Raw genomic sequence first — 19,530 nt, 5'->3', positions numbered from 1 at the left:
GAGCAAGAGAGAGAGAAACCTTTACACAGACTGAGACAGAGAGAGAGGGGAAGGGAGAGAGAAAGATATAAAGAGATATAACTTTGGACAACTGAAGAACAAAATGGTAAACTGAACATCAGCTAGAAAAAAAATATTTCTGAATGAAAAAAAAAAAACTATACCCCAAAACAGGGAATGAAAAATCTCAGCAGAGGAGGGAAATAGTAAAGTATAGGTACTTTCCAAGTAATGACTGAAAAACAGAGCAAACAACAAGAATCCAAAACCCAGACCTGACATTCTAACATTTGTAACTCCTATGCACATCTATTTCTCAGTGAATGATTTCCACTCAGTTATTGCTTTCTTAAATGCACTTGTGGCATCTCGATCATGGATGGCATCACCTAGCACTTCTGTTTGAATGATTGAGAGGAGGGTTGCAACACATTTGGGATATGTCAGGTGCAAAGTGTAGTAGTATGCCATTAACACTAATATTCCGTCAAAGAAATCATCCTTTGGTAAGGTGCTCACAGGTGTATTTCCCACAGCGAGGATGCAGACTGTTCCATTGAAGATTAACACTGGGCTGGAGAGGGGCCGCTTCTCCAGGTAAATTGATGGATCCTCCCTTGGCTAGAATTGAAGGACAAACAGTTCAATATGGAGTAGAAGAGTTTTAAGAGAACAGTAAGGTACTAAATTCAAGCACACATTGCAATGGCTACAGTGGTAAGAGAACCAACATAACTATCACCTGAAGGATATAAAGCAGTGCTTCACTGGCATTCCCAAACCGCTTTGGTGGTGGAGTTGGTGAGGGAAAAATTGATGGGAGTGCTGTCAAGAGTGCAGTGGTGAAACCCACTATGGGTACAAAAAATGTGAAAGAAAAAGGGAAATATTAGGAACACTTTAAATAAATGTATCATTTGGTCACATGCACCAGTATTTCCTAATTCTGTTCCTGGAACACCACTGCCCTGCATGTGCTTCTGGTCTTCCTGTTCTAATACATTAAATCATCAACAGCCTTCATCAGCCCAGGTGTGTTCAACCTACTTACACCACACCTGATTCAACAGTTCAAGGGCAACATGATTATCTGGGTTCAGTTCAATGAAGGTTTATTGTTATCATCATATTGTAACACATCACAGTGGAAACCGTTTACCAAACATGCAGCTCGGAGGTCCTCCAGAAATAGGACTGGGAAGGACAGATTTCAATAAATTTGGTATATTAAACAGCAACTTACCTTCACGCAGGCTCAAGGTGAAAGGGGGTTTCAAGACCTTCTTCCAAACACCATAAAACTGCACCTTGGCACAGAACTCCTCACATCTTCTCTTTGTCTCCTCAATGTATTTGCGGTTGGCACCACCCAGGATGCGACGCAGCTCATCCATTGCCTAAGACAAAATTATGCTGACAGTTACTCTACCACTATGCAGACTTGAAATAGCATGCACACAAAGAAGCAAACAACAGTTTCAGTGAGGTAAGTTAATAGACATACATTTTGTGTCTCTCTGAAGCATGGATATGCCTCAAAGATTTCTGTGACTCTCTCTTCTTCCCTTATTGCATTTGAACCAATGAAGGCCCGTCTGGCCTCAAATTCAAGGTCCAAAATTTGAGCAATGTCACTTTGTTTGGGTTTTGGCTTGTTGTACATTTTGTGGAGTGTTTTGTAGTACCTTGCCTGCAACTTCAGACTGTCCTTGCCAGCTAAAACAAACAACAGAGTAGACAGGGCCAGATGACATTTTAATTTAAGCACTTTTGCAGCAGAGAAATCATATGTTTAAGAAATATCACATGCATAACCACAATATGCAAATGTATAGGGAAAGCAGCAAACACTGGTTTAAAAAAAATGAAATTTTGCATCACTGCCTCACTGACTTGGTTGTCTATCAGAATCAGAAGGTAGCTGTCAAAATTCTGGAATCAAGAAGGTTTTTTATAATTAAGCTTGTAGTACATGATCACCTCCTCAGAAGTAATGTATAATACTTATAGTTAGCACATACCTGGACTGAGGTCATCATCGCTGCTTGGAAGAATTATGGTTGAAGCAGCAGAAGCACTTGAATCACTATCTGTCTCATCTTCTCTATTTGTATCAATGAGAGACCTCTTTGCAACCCCTTTTTGGGACATAGGGCCCTGCCTCTTTCTTGGGGACTTCATATTTTGGAGTCGCTTACACATTTTGGAGTAGACGGTCCGCTATGGAAACAGAATGTTTAATATGTGTTTAATAGTTGATTTGTCTTCTTGTTGCAGGCCCCCACCCAAAAAAACAAAACAAAAAAAAAACACCTTACATATGTCAGTTCTCCAGTATCCTGCAACATTGGATAATAGTCAATGATCTTCTGTGACATTGCTTTCATCTCATGTGTGGTGGGATATCGCACTTCTTTTCCTAGGGGAATAGCACGTAGGATTGCAACCATGCTGGTTATTGTGTTTCTTATGAATCTACAACTCAGTTCCTTTGACATTTTGCAATCCTTTTCCTTTCCGCTGCAGAGCAAATCAAAGTGCTGGCTGTGCACCATGTCTAACTCTGAATCTGTGTACACCACATATTGTGGTGGGTCTGGCAATTTCATTGTTTTGGTGATGGTTTCATGTATGGAGGTGGAGGTCTGAGGTTGGCATGGTGGCATGGCAGAAGTTGATGGTATAATTCCACTTCCACTACAACTGTTGGCATCTTGACCAGTAGGATTCTCAGACTATTACAATAGTGGGAGACTTATATAAAATAAAAAAAAAAAGAATATACACCCCACAGCTTCTTCCTCCGGAGAAAATTTTCAGGGTCATCACAGCTGAGTGTTTTCAAAACCTCCTCATCGATATTTGCGTCTGTAAAAATAGCAAAGGTGATGGGGTTCAAATTCCAGCTTTAATAGCTGCAGTAACAATACCAACTGAAACCAGGTATACCTGTAATGTTAAACTGGGTCTTGGTGATGTGATTGAAATGTAATTTTATGCATTGGTGCTGAAAGTTTATGAACCCTTAAGAATTGCCTGTATTGCCGCCTACGTATAATAAAACATCATTCGCTTTTCACACAAGTCCTCAACCTAGATTGACCCTGAAAACATGTACTGTATATGTCAAACAACCATTTTAAACGATTTATGTTTTAAATGTACTTTTATATCATTACTAAAATAAATTCATCATGCTGCTACCTTTTTAGTCGCGTTGTTTCTACGGCATAATTTGTGTCATACCCCCGACATTTTCTCACAACCGACCCATGCACGTTCATTTTTGGAATTAAATTTCTCCATTGTTGATGGATTTACAACTTATTACTGAGGCAGGCCTGACCGAGTGAAAGGGTGACAAAGCGGGGCATGTGTGTGTGTATTACCGATAGAGAATGCAGTTTTCTTTCCTGTTAAATGCGGTTGGTGTAAAATGTACGTAGATGGTATCTTGTGTAGCATATATATTGCATACAATATCCTTTCTTTTATCTTATATAAAATGGTGCCGAATGTAAAGAGATTTTCGGTACTCTGCACGGCACCACGTTAAGCGTAACTTACCACCTAACACCAACAATGTGGTGTTGTCCAAATCATCCATGCCGAGCAGCCGCCTACAGCCGAGTGTCTGTTTCCGAATGTTAGTGTTACCTGATATAAAAACAAAACAGGCACGGGATTATCTAAAAGTGTTATTTATATACTTAACATTGGCTAAACTTAACTAGCTGATAATAAAATATAATTTTTTGTAAATATGTTTGCTTGCTACTGACCTTGAACCGCTCTGCACTCCTTTGCGGTTCCTTTGAAAATGCTTCTTCTCCAGTAGGCAAAGCACGAAAACGGTTCAATTTAGATGATTGACGTCATCGTGGCAAACACGAAGGCACGCAGGCGCAGAAAAATATTAAACATTTAAGCAACAGAATTGCAAGCATTGATCAACTATAAAATGCTGGCTTTCATTATGAATGTTAAATGATGTTTTATAATAAAAGATATTACTCCCAACCGCACTTACTATGCTTCTGATTTGTTAGGTGGCTTTTACTCGGGTTGGAGTTATCCAATCAGACGCAGAGTGGTGAACCTTGCGAAAGCAGCGGGAAAAAAATAACAGTGACCACCCCCTTCAGAAAGAAAAAAAAAAAAAAAACACGGTGAAGGCAAAATCACCACACTACAAGGTGTATTATGGCTGCGTGGCTGTGTATGATCTGTTTCGTTTTTGTCGCTTTAAGTATGAAGTCCCTCCTTAGCCACATTAATGTAATACATGGCCGTAGTCCAGAATTTTGGGTTTTCTGTGGAATTGATGGTTGTCAACAAGAATTCAGAGTTTTCAACTCATTCTTTTGCCACATTAAACGGACACACCTGCAGTATTTGACGACTGGATGCCCACCAAGTGGATGGAGAACAACACCCACACCCGCTATACTAGGGCTGGAAAATTTTGGTGCATCAGTTTTTTTCTGAGTGTTCCACTCCTGCAACGACCAGCACTGTGGAAGCCTCACCACATATCAGCCCACCTGAAACACCTCGGACGGAGCACCAGTCATATAATGTGGTAAGTTTCAATAAGCAAACTTCCCAGCGAGCATGTTCACGTAGGGCCCACATGGGTTTAAGGTGGGTACAAGTGATTTATCCAGGCAGTGGGCCGTATGAAGAGTTGGGCTTCGGGCCCAGAGGGCAATGAAAGTGAGTATTATATGGGATATCATGTGGGTTTTATTTGGGCACTAGGTGGGATAATACGATTTTTAAAATTTTGTGTAAGCGAATGTTTACCAACTGACCACAACCACAAGCATTTCCTGGTAGGTAACAAGCCAATAATCATATTGCGATTCAGACTGATGATTGTAATACTCCAATCATTCACCCTGTCAAATAAGCGAACCAGCCTTTGTGGTGCAATGTCTGAGGAGCTGAGGAGGTTACTTATATATACCGTGAAAAAGAAAAGTTTCGTCAGTGCATATTTTCAAGAAAATAAAAAAAGATGTGTAATCTGGTGTAGTAAACTTTTAATTTATTAGACTAAATGAGTTAAAGCTTTGTTCAAACAAGTTTTTCTGGACTTGACTTAAATATGTTAGTACTTGCTCAAAAAAAAAAGTCGTTGGGGCATGTGCGTTTTTGTGTGACTGCAAGATGCTACAGGTTTACTCAGATGGAAGCAGAGTTTGTTGACACAGTTCCGGGAGGATTTTTTTCATGGAGGCGTTGCTTTGCTTTCAGGTGAGAAACTTATACTGTCTGTTTTGTTTGTGTGTGATTAACAGTTTTAAAGTTATAATACACAATGGTTTTGATTGCGCTGCTGCGTCATGGCGTTGCTTGCAAAATAAACAACACGTGGATAGAAGGATGCTATGTGGGATTACAATATTCCACGAGCTAAAATGTTGCACACCAAAAAAAATAATAATAATACTTGTGAGCAAGTGTTGGAGTTTCTCTCCGTGTAAGTTCTCGGGGTCAGGACGAGGGTGTTTACTTATTTACTTCCAAAAGCTGCACAGTTGTGTGCGAACCACAGTTCTACAGTATCTCCATGGCGGATTCAACATTTGTCTGACAAGAAAAATACACTTAGTTAAATCCTTTTAAAAAATATTTATTTATTTAAAAATAAATAAACATCTTCAGAGTCGCTATTTTCACCCTTGTGCATATTTTAGAAAAATGCTTATATTGGCAAGTCCCTAAAATTGAGTATTAATTTCTACATACTCAGTCTGAAAAAAATGGAATTGATGCAATCCTACAATTCAAACCAATAAACTCAGTAAGCCTAATTCCCAGAGAGGAAATTAAGAACATTATATTTTGTGTGATTTATTGTTTCCTTCAGACATCGGGATTAGGCAACCCTCATCATAGAGTGCAAGAATTTATTCCATCCCTCCTATGCCACCCTTGGCTATACCTATAACATGCTACTTAGACCAGTATATGGGCATTCACATGTGGGGCCCATCTGGAACCTGCAGGCAAAAGTTGGCATGGCCCAGTGTGGTAACCCAGATGAGTCTCGCTTTCAAACTCCTATGGGACCAACGAAGAACTCAAGTGGATATGCTGGCTGGGTTGCTTGATATCTTAGAGCTCTTATACAAGGCAAGGAAGGGGTTAGGAACCTGCAAAATCATGCAATTACTCATTACCAGAACTACATACATAATCATAGCTAGTTACCCACCTCTATATTGTTAAGAGGCTATTAATGTATTTATATAAATATTTTTGTTTTTCACAATCATTATTAAAGGAAGAAGCTGGTGTTCAAACATCTGTAACCGGACATAATGTTACCAGATCTGCAGCAGCTTTTGCAATTATGTATGGGAACAGTGCCACTTGTCTCAAGTAAGCTTGCACAGATGGGTCCATAAATTATATATTTGATAGTGTCTTTGTTTGTAATGGTAATACCTTGCAATTTGTTAGTTTTCATGCATGCATGTCGTGGATCTCCTTGTTATGGAAATTGGGGGAAAAAAAGACTAATTTTAATTTTTTCCATAGAGAACGGTCAACAATATCATCTCGGGGGTGCAACAGTATCAAGCCACTCTTTTGGATACTCTGAGGGACAAAATGAAAAGAGTGTTTGAAGAACACCCTGAGACAACCACTCAATTTCAAGATGAAGCACTCTCTGTGTTTGATACTTTCCTTGATCCTTTCTCCACTTTTGCATATGGGACAGAACAGAAGTATTTGTGAACTTTTCAGTCCACTCAACCCAGAAGATAGTGGTAGTATCTCGAAGATTTGTTGGGTGAAGAAAGGTTGTTCAAAGGTCATGGCCATAAGAAACAAAAGTTTTTTCTATGTACCTCTAATTGAAAGTCTCAAGCAGTTATTATCCAATTCCAGAATATTCACCATGTTGAACACTGTACCACAGAGAAGCGGAGAGGGATTCTTATATGACTTTACTGATGGGGACTCTCTTTAAATCTCATCCTTTATATTCTGTAAGGCCTAAATGCATTGCAAATAATTTTATACACAGATGAATTGAAACATGCAACCCCCTAGGCTCACATGCTTCTACAAATAAATTGTTAATGGTTTACTATAGTTTAGGTAATATTGATCCAAAGTTTAGGTCAAAGCTGCAATAAGACTCCTTGCTTTTGCAAAGGCTAATGATGTTTCTCAGTGGGGTGTTGATGTTGTTTTAAAAAGAATTCTAGAAGATATAAATCTGCTATCAATGGGGTTAAGATTGAAACCCTAAACGGTGAAATGGACTTGTTTGGTGCTGTGATAGCCTTATGTGGAGACACACTTACCCAACATGAGCTTGCTGGCTTCAAAGAAGGTGTTGGTTTTGCCTATAGCAAGTGTAGACAGTGTGAATGCACCTTTGAGGATATACAAAAACATTTTGAGGAGAATAAGTTTGTTAGAAGAACCCTAGAGATGCACATTAGGCAGTGTATTGAAATAGGCAAAGCAAGTAGTGATAGTTTGAAGGCATCCCTCAAAACTACTTACGGAATTAACAGAATAAGCAAACAAGTTAATTTTCCTGCATTTGAGTTAATCAAACAAACTCCACAGGACATAATGCATGTCATTTTTGAAGGTGTTGCACCAATGGACGTTAAGCTTGTATTGAAACACCTTATTCTGTCAGGAACGATAGAATTAGATGTCTTCAATTCAGCCATTCAGAATTTTCCTTACTCGCCTCTTGATATATGAGATAAGCCTTGTCCTGTTAGTGTCAGCACTTCGGCAGCTAATGACAACAAATTGAAACAGTCTTGTGGGCAAATGTTAATACTTTTGAAAATACTCCCTTTTCTTTTGAATAATGTAGACAGTGAGTATGTTAAATTTATTATTAAGTTGATTGAGATAGTTCAGATAGTTCTTGCTCCCATTATTGCTTTGCAAACTGTATTATGGCTCAAAAGTATGATTGAGCAACATCTGTATCAGTTTAGACAACTTTTCCCTCAAACTAATTTAATACCCAAGCAGCATTACATGCTGCATCTTCCTAGTAAGATCAGATCTCTTGGTCCTTTAGTAAGGTGTATGTGCATGCGATTTGATGCAAAACACAGTTGTTTTAAACACTGGGCTTCTAAGTTAAATTTTAAAAATGTCTGTAAATCATTCGCAAAGCATAATCAGTTGCTTGAATGTTGCCAGAATGAAATAGGCATTGAACATCCAATTTTTGCAAATGAGAGAGAGTTGGGGCCTGTCTCAGAGGTGACAAATACTGACTATGTTAAGGCTAAACTTAAAGATTTTTTTGGCAGGGATGTCGTGCAATCTGTCATCTCTGTGAAATGGCTTATCCTCAATGGTAATAAGTACATTAATGCGAAGTCTGTGATTATTTTGGATGTGGATGGTACTTTACCTGTGTTTGGACTGGTAAAGGATATCTTTGTTGTGGATTCCTCTTTTGTTGCTTTTGAGTATCAACGTTATGAAACTTTAAATTTTGATGAAGAGTTGTTGGCATATGAAGTGGCAGTGCCCATTCTTGCCTAGACAACGGAACTAGTGCATGAGCTTCTTGATTACAATTAATATTTTTCTATTAGTTTCAAAGAAAGTGTGTTTGTGCTGATAAAATATAATCTTTGTGATATTATTCCACATAATAGGCCATGGGATATACAGTAAATGTATCATGAGTTGTAGTTGAGTTCATAGGTTCTCTCTTCTGTATATGCAGTTGCTTAATTGTATGATGTTAGTCACACGTTAGTGTTGTTTTTACAGCTTGTTGTACTGCCATAAAGTGGCTAAAGAAAAAAATATTTTGGCAGGTTTGAATGAAATACAAGATTCTTTAATTCATCCTGATAAACTGAGCAGTTAAATTTTAAAATAAGCAGTTTATGACTTCAAATTTGTAGAGATGTTCCATTTCAACATTCTTTCTAATGCTAGTTACAACTAGTTTATAACATCCCCACAGCATGCATAAGGCCATCTCAATTCTCTGGTTAATTTCTGGATCAAGTGGCATAAGCAGAATCCTACAAACTTTCACTGTTTCATTAGTTACTATAGAAAATACATGTTTTCTGTGTTTCTTTAATGATGTATGTCAATCTGAAAATTGGAATATTTTACGATAGCTCTTGCTTTTCGACTGACTAAATTTCTAAAATGTCAGGATCTCCTAAGTTTGAGTAGTGAAAATCTGTCTTTTCGTTTCCCTTGTATGTAAAGCAGGTTCGAGCATTACTATTCAATAAAAATGTTAGTTACATTTTTAAATATGCCTTGTATGTCATTCTTAAATCAAGCAGTTTTACTTGAGTCTGTGTTACTGATCTTGAAACAAGTTTTTTTTAATGAAAGAGAATGCCCACAGATTGATACTCTAACTATTGTAGCTTATTTTACAAGTAAATTACTCAGTTTTAAGATTTTCTAACTAATTAAGGCATTAAAGATCTCATTCGTGATCATTTTAAGAATATACAGTGACTTCAAAGATAGAAACTAGTAAATAACTCTGTTAAAACAAGATAAACATTCTCATATTTCTAGATCTAAGATTTTAAATTTTGGCAAGCACAGAACAATTTGCAGTGTACCATCTTGAAATGCCAAGTATCTTTAAGCCAGCCTTGGAGGTGGTGAATTTCACAAATGTTTCTCTAAATATTCTAGAGATCTCCACAAAAACAGCAATTCAGAGTAAATATAAGAATGTGGAGTCTGTTGGTCTAACCTCTGCTGTATCCTTACATGGCACAAAGTACTCTGAGGGTATGTTTGTGTCTTTTGGTCACAAAAGTGGGCTGCCTAACTTTGGAAAAATAGTTAAAGTGCTAATTATTTTTCAGAAGGCTTCATTCATTGTTGAACCTTATATGGCATGGTATGTGAAACACCTCAGATGTTTTGAATTATGCAAAGGAAAGTTCTCTGATATCATTATTGTAGATCCACAGGACCTGAATGACTACAGCCCTTTCATCATACACCATCCAAGGAAAAAAATTCTTCTCTCCAAAGGCATTTCTGGTCCACTGGGACACAGCACAATAGTTGCAGTAAGCGATTGATATTGTTAAACTTTTATCATGTTATGACCACAAAAGAAAAAAAAAATTCTTCTGCCGGTTTCACTTATTTTTTTAAAATAAAATATCAGCTAACCACTGTGTGGTGTTTGTTTAATCCTTAGATTTGTGTGTAGTGTTATTGAATGAATATGTTGATATCTATACAGTAACTTGTCGCTTTTCTCTTTACAGTTTCTTCAGAAGCCATGTTGTTCTGAGTTATTATTGCCCCTGATTACATTAGAAGAGTTTCACTTGAAAGTCTTCCAGAGGACAGTAGAGGAGCTGGTCACCATATTCCGCAAAGAGCTGAGTTTGGAAGGTGTTTTGGTCCTGGAATTTGAAGACCCAGCTTTCCAAAATGAACTTTGTAACTTAACCAACATATCTGACCTGCATGAAGGGAGGGCAACGCTGAGGGTAATACAGAAGACCACTCCTCTGTCTTCAGTTGACTGCCAGCTCTCTGACTCGTCTTTTGACACTGCCAGCTTAGGCACTTCTTCAGAAGACTCACCTTGCAGTCATCTTCGAGAGTGGCCAGATCCATTTGTCATTCCAACGTTCTCCTCTGACGTTGAACTCAAACTCAAGCAAGGAAATTAATCTTATTTAAATAATGGCTCCCTCTTAAATGTATCAAAAGACAATGAAAATTGACATTCTTGACAAGCTGGCAGAATCTATGTATACCATCAAGGCATATCCAAGTGGAGAGCAATATAATGCTGTTGCAAAAGCCCCTGGTAAGGAAGCATCCATGTCTGAAAGAGCCTGGGTCATCATGTGGGAAATTTCAGGCAGAAATTATGCATTGCTGGATGTTCAGATCTCACTGCTAACAGGCAGAAAAGGTCAGCATTGGGGGGAAAAACTGGAATGGTGAAGAAGCCTAAGAAATCAGAGGTGAATTTTCTGCCTGACTGTCCTCGGGGAAAAAGTTTTAACAGTCTTGAAACAGAAAGAAGTACATTGGAGTTTGAAATGAAGAAAAGAGTGGTGGACTGGAAGCAAGTCAATGCCCTTATGGACAGTATATTTTCTTTGAGGCAAAAGGAAGTGATTGAGGAGGAGCCCTTGGTGAATGATGTGATGATCAGGTGGCCTGCTTTGTTTACGGAAAGACAGGTTAGTATTCTCTTTGTGAAACTTGGTTTTGTCAACAGTTTACTGCACTGCAATATAAATGATTAAGATTGTTAAACTACCTGCCAATCTCAAAACAAACTGCTTTTATCTTTTTCTGTATCATCAGATTGCAGCAGAATTTCGAGGAATAGTTTCTGCAGACCTTAAGAAAACCTTTTTTGATGGCCTTGACAAATATCTGCCAGGATTGTTGAGGCTGTATCGTGCAAGAGACTCAGGAATTGAAGAACTTCAGAAGTCTTGTCCAGTCTGTTGATGTTGATGTAAGCATTTGTAATATTTTACTTTGGTTCTGGTATTTGTACTTAGATTTCAAAGCTCAATTTATTTCTGAATGCATTTTAGCAAAAAAAAAAATCATAATTGATGACATTTGTTACTTTTGATAAATGAAATCCAGCTGTCAACCAAAAAACAATCTGATAAATTTGTTTTTCTGAAATGGGTACCACTCAAATTAATTGTGATCATTAGATGATCAGAATGTTCAGATCAGTGTCTTTGTTGCAGAACTCAAACCCCAGCGTAAGAGAGCCGCGGTCCTCCTTGGCCTTCCTTATTTCCTCAGAGAGAAGTCTACCAAGCTTGTCAAGATCTGTGAGGTACATGGGCATATCCTCCTTGCTGTCTGCTTTATCCATTGTTAAATGTGTCACATGTATATGGTGTCTGCGCTCAGCTTTGATTGTTTTTATGAGGGGAATGGTGGTGAACATTTTCTTCTTTGGTATGACACAGTTTGGTAGATCAGGCTTGACAGTGTTTTATCACTGAATGTGGAAGCAGCTCTTTTGGGGTTTTTCTCCCTTAGTTTCTAACCTGCCTAGACATGCAGTTTGACAAGTTTGTGTAATAAGCTTGCTTTTATATCAGTAGCAGATTGAGACATACAGAATTGGGTGCAAACTTCCTTTAACACTAGAATTACCAGAGCCTACGAAAAAACTCGTAGATCCGGCCCACCCTTAAATCGCTTCTTTAAAACCGTTCACACCTCTCCGCCAGCGTCTTTTGTCATCTAAATGTACTGATAAAGACAAGCTGCCAGCAGCCGGCTATCCATCCCCCAACGACTTAGAACGTAAACGAACTTTTCCCAGCCTCATGCCTTGATTGATTATCTGGGAGTGAAATGGAGTTTTAGAGTGGAAATAATAGATTGTTATTTGGAACACACGCATTTCATATGTGTTGCATTTCTACAGTAATCTGTGTAAACACATTGTTAAAAACAGAAACGTTTTTTTTATATTCTAGTAGCAAATGACAAAATGTAGGCATAAACTATAAATGTATGAAGCCTGAAGTCCAAATATCAAAGAAACACTTTCACAAAAGGTACAAAAAAAAAGCCACCGCCAAAAAAAAGCCGCTTTAGTGTGTGACATTGACATTCATTAGCTATCATTGTTTCCGTGGCGCAACAGTATCAGTCGCTGACTGGGAATCAGAAGGTCATGAATTCGATCCTGCACAAGACCCTTTTGAGAAGTGTTCTTATTTTCACTATTTTAGAATAAAAAGATACATTTGATTTCAGTCTGTAACAGCCAGTGAAATTTATGATATTTGTAAAGGTTAGCTTTGTTTATTTTTCTTTAAATTCACTTTTCATTGTCTCAGTCGCGTTCAGGATCCTTCCCTACCACCACCCCCCCCCCCCCACCATCCACCATTTGACACGTGTATTTTTTGAGCATGCCGACGTAGCTCAAACACAGGAACATATGTTGATGTAAAAGTATAACAAAACAAGTGCACTTTTATTCAAGTCTATAACCAAATAAAAAAGAAGCAAGTTACAGTAGGCGGTTGATATGACAGCTTGCGTGGTGGAATGCTAAGAACTGCTGATTTTCCATTCCATGCTATATAACTGTTAACATTTGAATCTGATGATTGCATATAGCGCTGTCTTATTCAGTGTGCGCAAGAACATGCAGGTGGCCAGTTGCTGCGTGCTACAATGCACATTTTTAAAAAAGAAAGACAAATATATGTGACGTTTTGAAGAAATCATTTTATGACGCAAATAGTACCAATCAGAAAACATCGTCAAAGTAATGCAATATTATTTGAAAACCGAACAGCGTCAGATCCGGTGTGAAGTTATAACTGGCGCTGTTTGAGTCAGATCAGAAGCTGAATAAGCTGAAAAAGCTCTGTTCTGACTCTTAAGTAAAAAAGCATGAATTAATCAACAGAAATAACCGCGATTGAATTTTAAACTCTAACGAATTTACAAATGCATACCAATTTATAAATTTAATGTCCGTTTGAGGAAAAAAAAAAACACTTTCTTCAAAGCTGGGAATTGAACTCACATCTCTGTAGCACGACAGGGCTGCTGTGCCCCAAGTCAGCAAACCATAGCATTAAGCCGTTGTATCATCCTTGAATCTTTTGTGAAAGTGTTTATTTGATGTTTGTACTTCAGGCTCCACAGATTCGATAGTTTATGCCCTACATATTGGTAAACATTTATTACTAAAATATGAAAAAGTTTCTGTTTTAGCAATGTGTTTACACAGATTACTGTAGAAACGGAACACACATGAAATGCATGTATTCCAAATAGTGATCTATTATTTCCATTCTAAAACTCCAGCAGTTCAGTTACTCCCATATAATCAAACAAGGCCTGAGCTGGGAAAACTTAGTGAACGTTCTGCGACGGTGGGGGATGGAATAGCCGGCTGCTCGCTGCTCCTCTTAATTGGCACATTTAGAAGACAAAAGAGAGGTGAGAACGGTTTTAAGGTGGGCCGGATCTACGAGTTTTTTTCGTAGACTCTGGTAATTTTAGTGTTAATGAAAGGTATTCAGAGGTTAAACAAAATAAATAATATGGGTTTATCAGGATTTTGTTTAATGTTCAGGTACTTCCAACAAAAGACAAATTTAGTGATTTTTTTCAGCCCAAAACGTTTTAAAATTTCTGAATACTTCAAAATATGCATTTGTAAAGCATACTCAAAACTGCCTCCTAGGAGAGTCCCTACTTACAATATTGTCCATTTTAATACTGTAAATAGGAACTCCATCTCCATTTAACTAATTGTTACACTCTAGAACCAATTGCTACACCAGTGATGATTTAGGCATGTCATTTAAAGGGGCTGAATACTTATGTAATCTATTTTGTTTAAAAAATTGTAATACATTTAAGCCAACTTGTAGAAACTTCTGAACTTTCATATGAAAGAATCTTTCTGTTGATCAGTATCAAAAAGTCAAATGAAATGCACTGTGATTTATTGTTTTAAGACAAGGGGGGTGAATACTTTTTATAGGCATTTTAAATTTGGATTTGAAATGAAACAGTGACTGGGTGCTACTGCCAATTGCCTCCTCACTTAGCTAATTTCCTCAGTCTGGTAAAGGTCAATTTCATTTGACCATACACTTTGTTCTAAAACTTATGTTTTAATATTCTTGTAGCCTTGTCTCAAGTTGTGCTGGTATAGCATTCCAGCCACTCTGCCTCGGCTTCTGGAGATGTGTCGGATTCTACCCTTCCTCTAGCGACGCTGTCCCGGTGTCGCGGACAGGATAGGCACACCCCTGCCACTGACATGGTTCCAGGATTACTCTTCCGGATGCATCAGTGGTTGTGCCAACTGCAGTCCCTCTGGCGACAACGAACACTGGGTAATCCTCTGCCTTGGCTGGCATATCTGAGCCCCCTTGGGTGGAAGACAGCACTCTGGAGAATCTCAGACGGCCTCAGAGCGATTCGCGGAACGTCCGCGGTGCATGTGCGGACCGTCTCCTTGCAGGACGTGTGTGTGGTCGACTGAGGCACCAGGCAGCTCACAAAAATTTTATTTGTTGGGTCCCCCGCTTTGTAACAAGCGGAAGGTCCCTGTTCGGGCGCCATTGTGAGATTTGCAATGGAAGCCACCAGTCGGAAACCACTTCTTTATAAATTGCACACGTTTATTAAACATAAATAAACACAGTCCCACAACACCACACAATGCACAAAGCAATAACCACCCCAAATATCTCTCTGTCTTAGTCCTTGGCCGCTTCTGTTCTCCTCCTGGGAGCTTCGTCCTGCTCCCACTCCTGACTCTGGCTCTCAGACTGTAGGAATGCTGCGCCTTTCATCCCTGCCCAGATGTGCTCCAGGTGTCTGATGACGTCCATCCAGCAGCACTTCCTGGTGTGGCAAAAGTGCTGCCCTTTGCCCCGACTGTGGCGGAAGTAACTATTTTCGAGTCCTACGAGGCTTGAGGCATTCCCTGGCGGTGGCCACAGGTCCCAACAGGCCAGAAGCTTTTTGTTCTTCTCCCGTGGTCCTTTCCTGCTCCAGGGCGGTTGCCCCATCGTGGCCCGGAAGCTATTCCTGCCACCTTCCGGTCCTTTTAGGCATTCCGGCCATGTAATGACCCCGTCAATCTGCCACACTGTCTTTTTTCAGCCAGATGACTACTTCATGATGGGCTGCTTCTTTGGGATTGATCTCTGCTTCCTCATTTTGCAACCCTAATCAAATGTGATGTACCTAGAGACTTATAAAAGTATTTTGGCCAGTTCTTTATGCTTCAAATAATGATGAAATTAAACACTTCTGCTTAAAAACATTTGAGCTGTCAGTCTTCAAATGAGTTTTGCTCATCTGAATATGTATTAAAAAGTATTTACCCAATATAAACATAATCCCCTTTACATTAAAGCTGCAACTTGGCACTTAGTAGTCATAGTCACTGTTTTAATTAGAAACCATCTGAACAAATAAACCAAAACAGTGTTATTCTGCAAATGTGTATGCAGTGTACCATATACTTTGAAGAACAATGCTTTTTAAGACTTTTTTATGTCTAGTTGTAAATTGCCTTTCTTCTCTGACTAGCCTACGCCTGATGAAGATGATATTGTCAGAGGAATGAATATTGGACTCCTCTTGATAACGGAAGAGAATCCTGCAAGCCTTCTCCCTCAGGAGATTATTAATGTGGCAGTGGTTTTGGAGGAGCAGATTGTACTTCATGACTTGAAGGATGTCCCAAATGCCTTTGTTCTTCTCATGGGTCTTCTCTATGCCTTAAACATCAGTTACCCTAAGGAGTTGAGAAGTACATTCGAGGTCATCCAAAAAATTTTAATATACATTGGTGGGGATACATGCTCTGCAAAGGTCCATGCACTTCGGAACAAACTATTGCAGAAAACTCTTTTAAGAATACTGTATGTGTAATTCGATGAAGAAGAATACTGTATGTGTAATTGATGAAGAGAAAAGAAGTCCTAATGTTTCTTTCCAGTGTTTTTGTCAATAGGTCTGCTTTTCTTTTTCTCATGCCTTGTTGTAACTAAAAAAAGGACTTAAAGTTAAATGCTTCTTTTTTCCACCTGATATTTGTTACTGTTAAAGTATCTTTTGTAACATTTGATTCAGTCACACACAACCAATTGTTCTTTATTTCACTGGTGTGAAGCTGTGTCCATTGTCAGAGTTAAGATTCTAATGTGAAAGAAATTTTTTTCAAATTTGATTTAACAATTCTGTGCATTTAATGTCTCCACACATATACATGCACATTTGTGTCATGTTCAGAGAGTTAATATGCTCTCACACAGCATTACTGTTAAGAAAAAAAACATACCTCTGATATTATTTTGTGATGCACCATATTATGTCTTCTCAAACACACAGACAGAAAAAGGAGAATCATTGCATTGATAGTTCTGAATTATGAAGGATTAAATATTTGAAATAAATGTATTTTTCTGTTCTTTACAACATCATGTTGGCTCGCTTGACTGTTATCCAGTTCATTTTTTTGTAGAATAGCTGTAATGCATAGAACTTCAAATTCTTGTCATGGTAACTTAAGTAAAGAGTTGAAAGAACTTGTCATTTTAAGGCAACCAGGTCAATTTCTCAAAATGTTAATATAACATTAATTGAAAAGTTTACTCTGAGTGAAATTTTAGTCAGTACAAACTTAAAATTATACATTACGGCAACCAAATTTCAGTATCATAATGGTGGAGTTCACTCAAAATTGGGAGTTGACTCAGTCATTCCTGATGCTCAACAGAATTCATATAATACATAATTTTAAATCAGACTAACTAAAAATAATGTAGTGTTAACAAAAAGTCTTTAGTTTGTTCAATTTTGAATGATCTATACTAATAAAAGGCAAAGCCCTCACTGACTCACTGACTGACTCATCACTAATTCTCTAACTTCCCGTGTAGGTAGAAGGCTGAAATTTGGCAGGCTCATTCCTTATAGCTTACTTACAAAAGTTAGGCAGGTTTCATTTCGAAATTCTAAGCGTAATGGTCATAACTGGAACTTGTTTGACTGACTGTCTCATCACTAATTCTCCAACTTCCCGTGTAGGTAGAAGGCTGAAATTTGGCAGGCTCATTCCTTACAGCTTACTTACAAAAGTTAGGCAGGTTTCATTTTGAAATTCTACGCGTAATGGTCATAACTGGAACTTGTTTGACTGACTCACTCATCACTAATTCTCCAACTTCCCGTGTAGGTAGAAGGCTGAAATTTGGCAGGCTCATTCTTTACAGCTTACTTACAAAAGTTAGGCAGGTTTCATTTCGAAATTCTATGCGTAATGGTCATAACTGGAACCTGTTTTTTGTCCATATACTCTAATGGAGGAGGCGGAGTCACGTATTGCGACATCACGTATTACGCCTCCTACGTAATCACGTGAACTGAAAACGAGGAAGAGATTTACAGCACAAGTCAAACGCGGGAATGAAGGTAAATGACGTTAATTGTTGACTGTCTTTTAATACTGTGTAAGCATACATATTAACATGTGCAGTTAAACGTGTGCATTTACGGGGTGATTTCTCAGGCTTAAAAGCTCGCCTGTTATTAAAAAGGTAAATGCAAACTCTTTTCATTCTGAAGGGCACAAACCACGTTAGATTTCAGCCGTTAAACGCGCAAAAATGTCAGTACACCAGATAAATAAGCGCAACATATTATCAGTTGTATTGTATGCTTACAATACATATAGAAATGTGTTAATCGTTAACTAATATTATGGGATGGTGTTTTTCGACTCGTGCCTTGATTTAAACGATTGCATGTCTTGGTGGGTTTGCGTAGCTTATTGTCAATATCTTTACACCTCTTTTTAAGACTTAATTTAAAAAGGTTTTCTTTTCTTCTTAATTAAAATTTAAAAGCAATACTTCACCGCTGCGAAGCCCCTCTAGCGCTGACATCCGAGGTTTGATTACCGTAAGCGAGTGCAGTGAGTCTGTACGCCTGATGAGCTAAGAATAAGGGGAAAGACGTGTCGCGTACTCTTTGCATTATTTGACAGTAAACTATTTTCATCCATTCTATGATCTGCTTCTCACAACTGAAGGCACCGTGGCTGATGTTACCTGACTTGCTGGCCAACCATAAGCGTTACCTGGTAGGTAACCACCCACTCACTTCACTCCCTTACGGGAATCAAACCTCGGACGTCAGCGCTAGAGGTGAAGCCCCTAAAATTGCGCCAAGGCGTGTGGTTCGTTTATTTGACAACATGTAGATCGGGGTAATTACATTCACGGCATTCGTAGTCTGATTCACAATCTGATTGTATGGGTGGTTACCTACCAGGTAACGCTTATGGTTAGCCAGCAAGTCAGCTCGAAGTGATCACTCGAGTGAAGGCAGCTTCACAAAAAAACAAATCCTTAACAAACTGTTATTGGTATACTAGCAAAATACCCGCGCTTCGCAGTGGAGAAATAGTGTGTTAAAGAGGTTATGAAAAAGTAAAGGAAACATTTTTAAAATAACGTAACATGATTGTCAATGTAATTGTGTTGTCATTGTTATGAGTGTTGCTGTCATATATATATATATATATATATATATATATATATATATATATATATATACACATACATATATCTATAATAATAAAAGGCAAAGCCCTCACTGACTGACTGACTGACTCACTGACTCACTCATCACTAATTCTCCAACTTCCCGTGTAGGTGGAAGGCTGAAATTTGGCAGGCTCATTCCTTACAGCTTACTTACAAAAGTTAGGCAGGTTTCATTTCGAAATTCAAAGCGTAATGGTCATAACTGGAACATATTTTTTGTCCATACACTGTAATGGAGGAGGCGGAGTCACGTATCGCGTCATCACGCCTCCTACGTAATCACGTGAGCTAAAAACAAGGAAGAGATTACAGCACGAGTCGCACGCGGGAACGAAGGTAAATGACGTTAATTTTTGACTGTCTTTTAATACTGTGTAAGCATACATATTAACACATGTGCAATTAAACGTGTGCATTT

Source organism: Erpetoichthys calabaricus, chromosome 12 (genome assembly GCF_900747795.2).
Source record: "Erpetoichthys calabaricus chromosome 12, fErpCal1.3, whole genome shotgun sequence".
NCBI lineage: Eukaryota > Metazoa > Chordata > Cladistia > Polypteriformes > Polypteridae > Erpetoichthys > Erpetoichthys calabaricus.
This window is presented reverse-complemented; position numbering follows the sequence as displayed.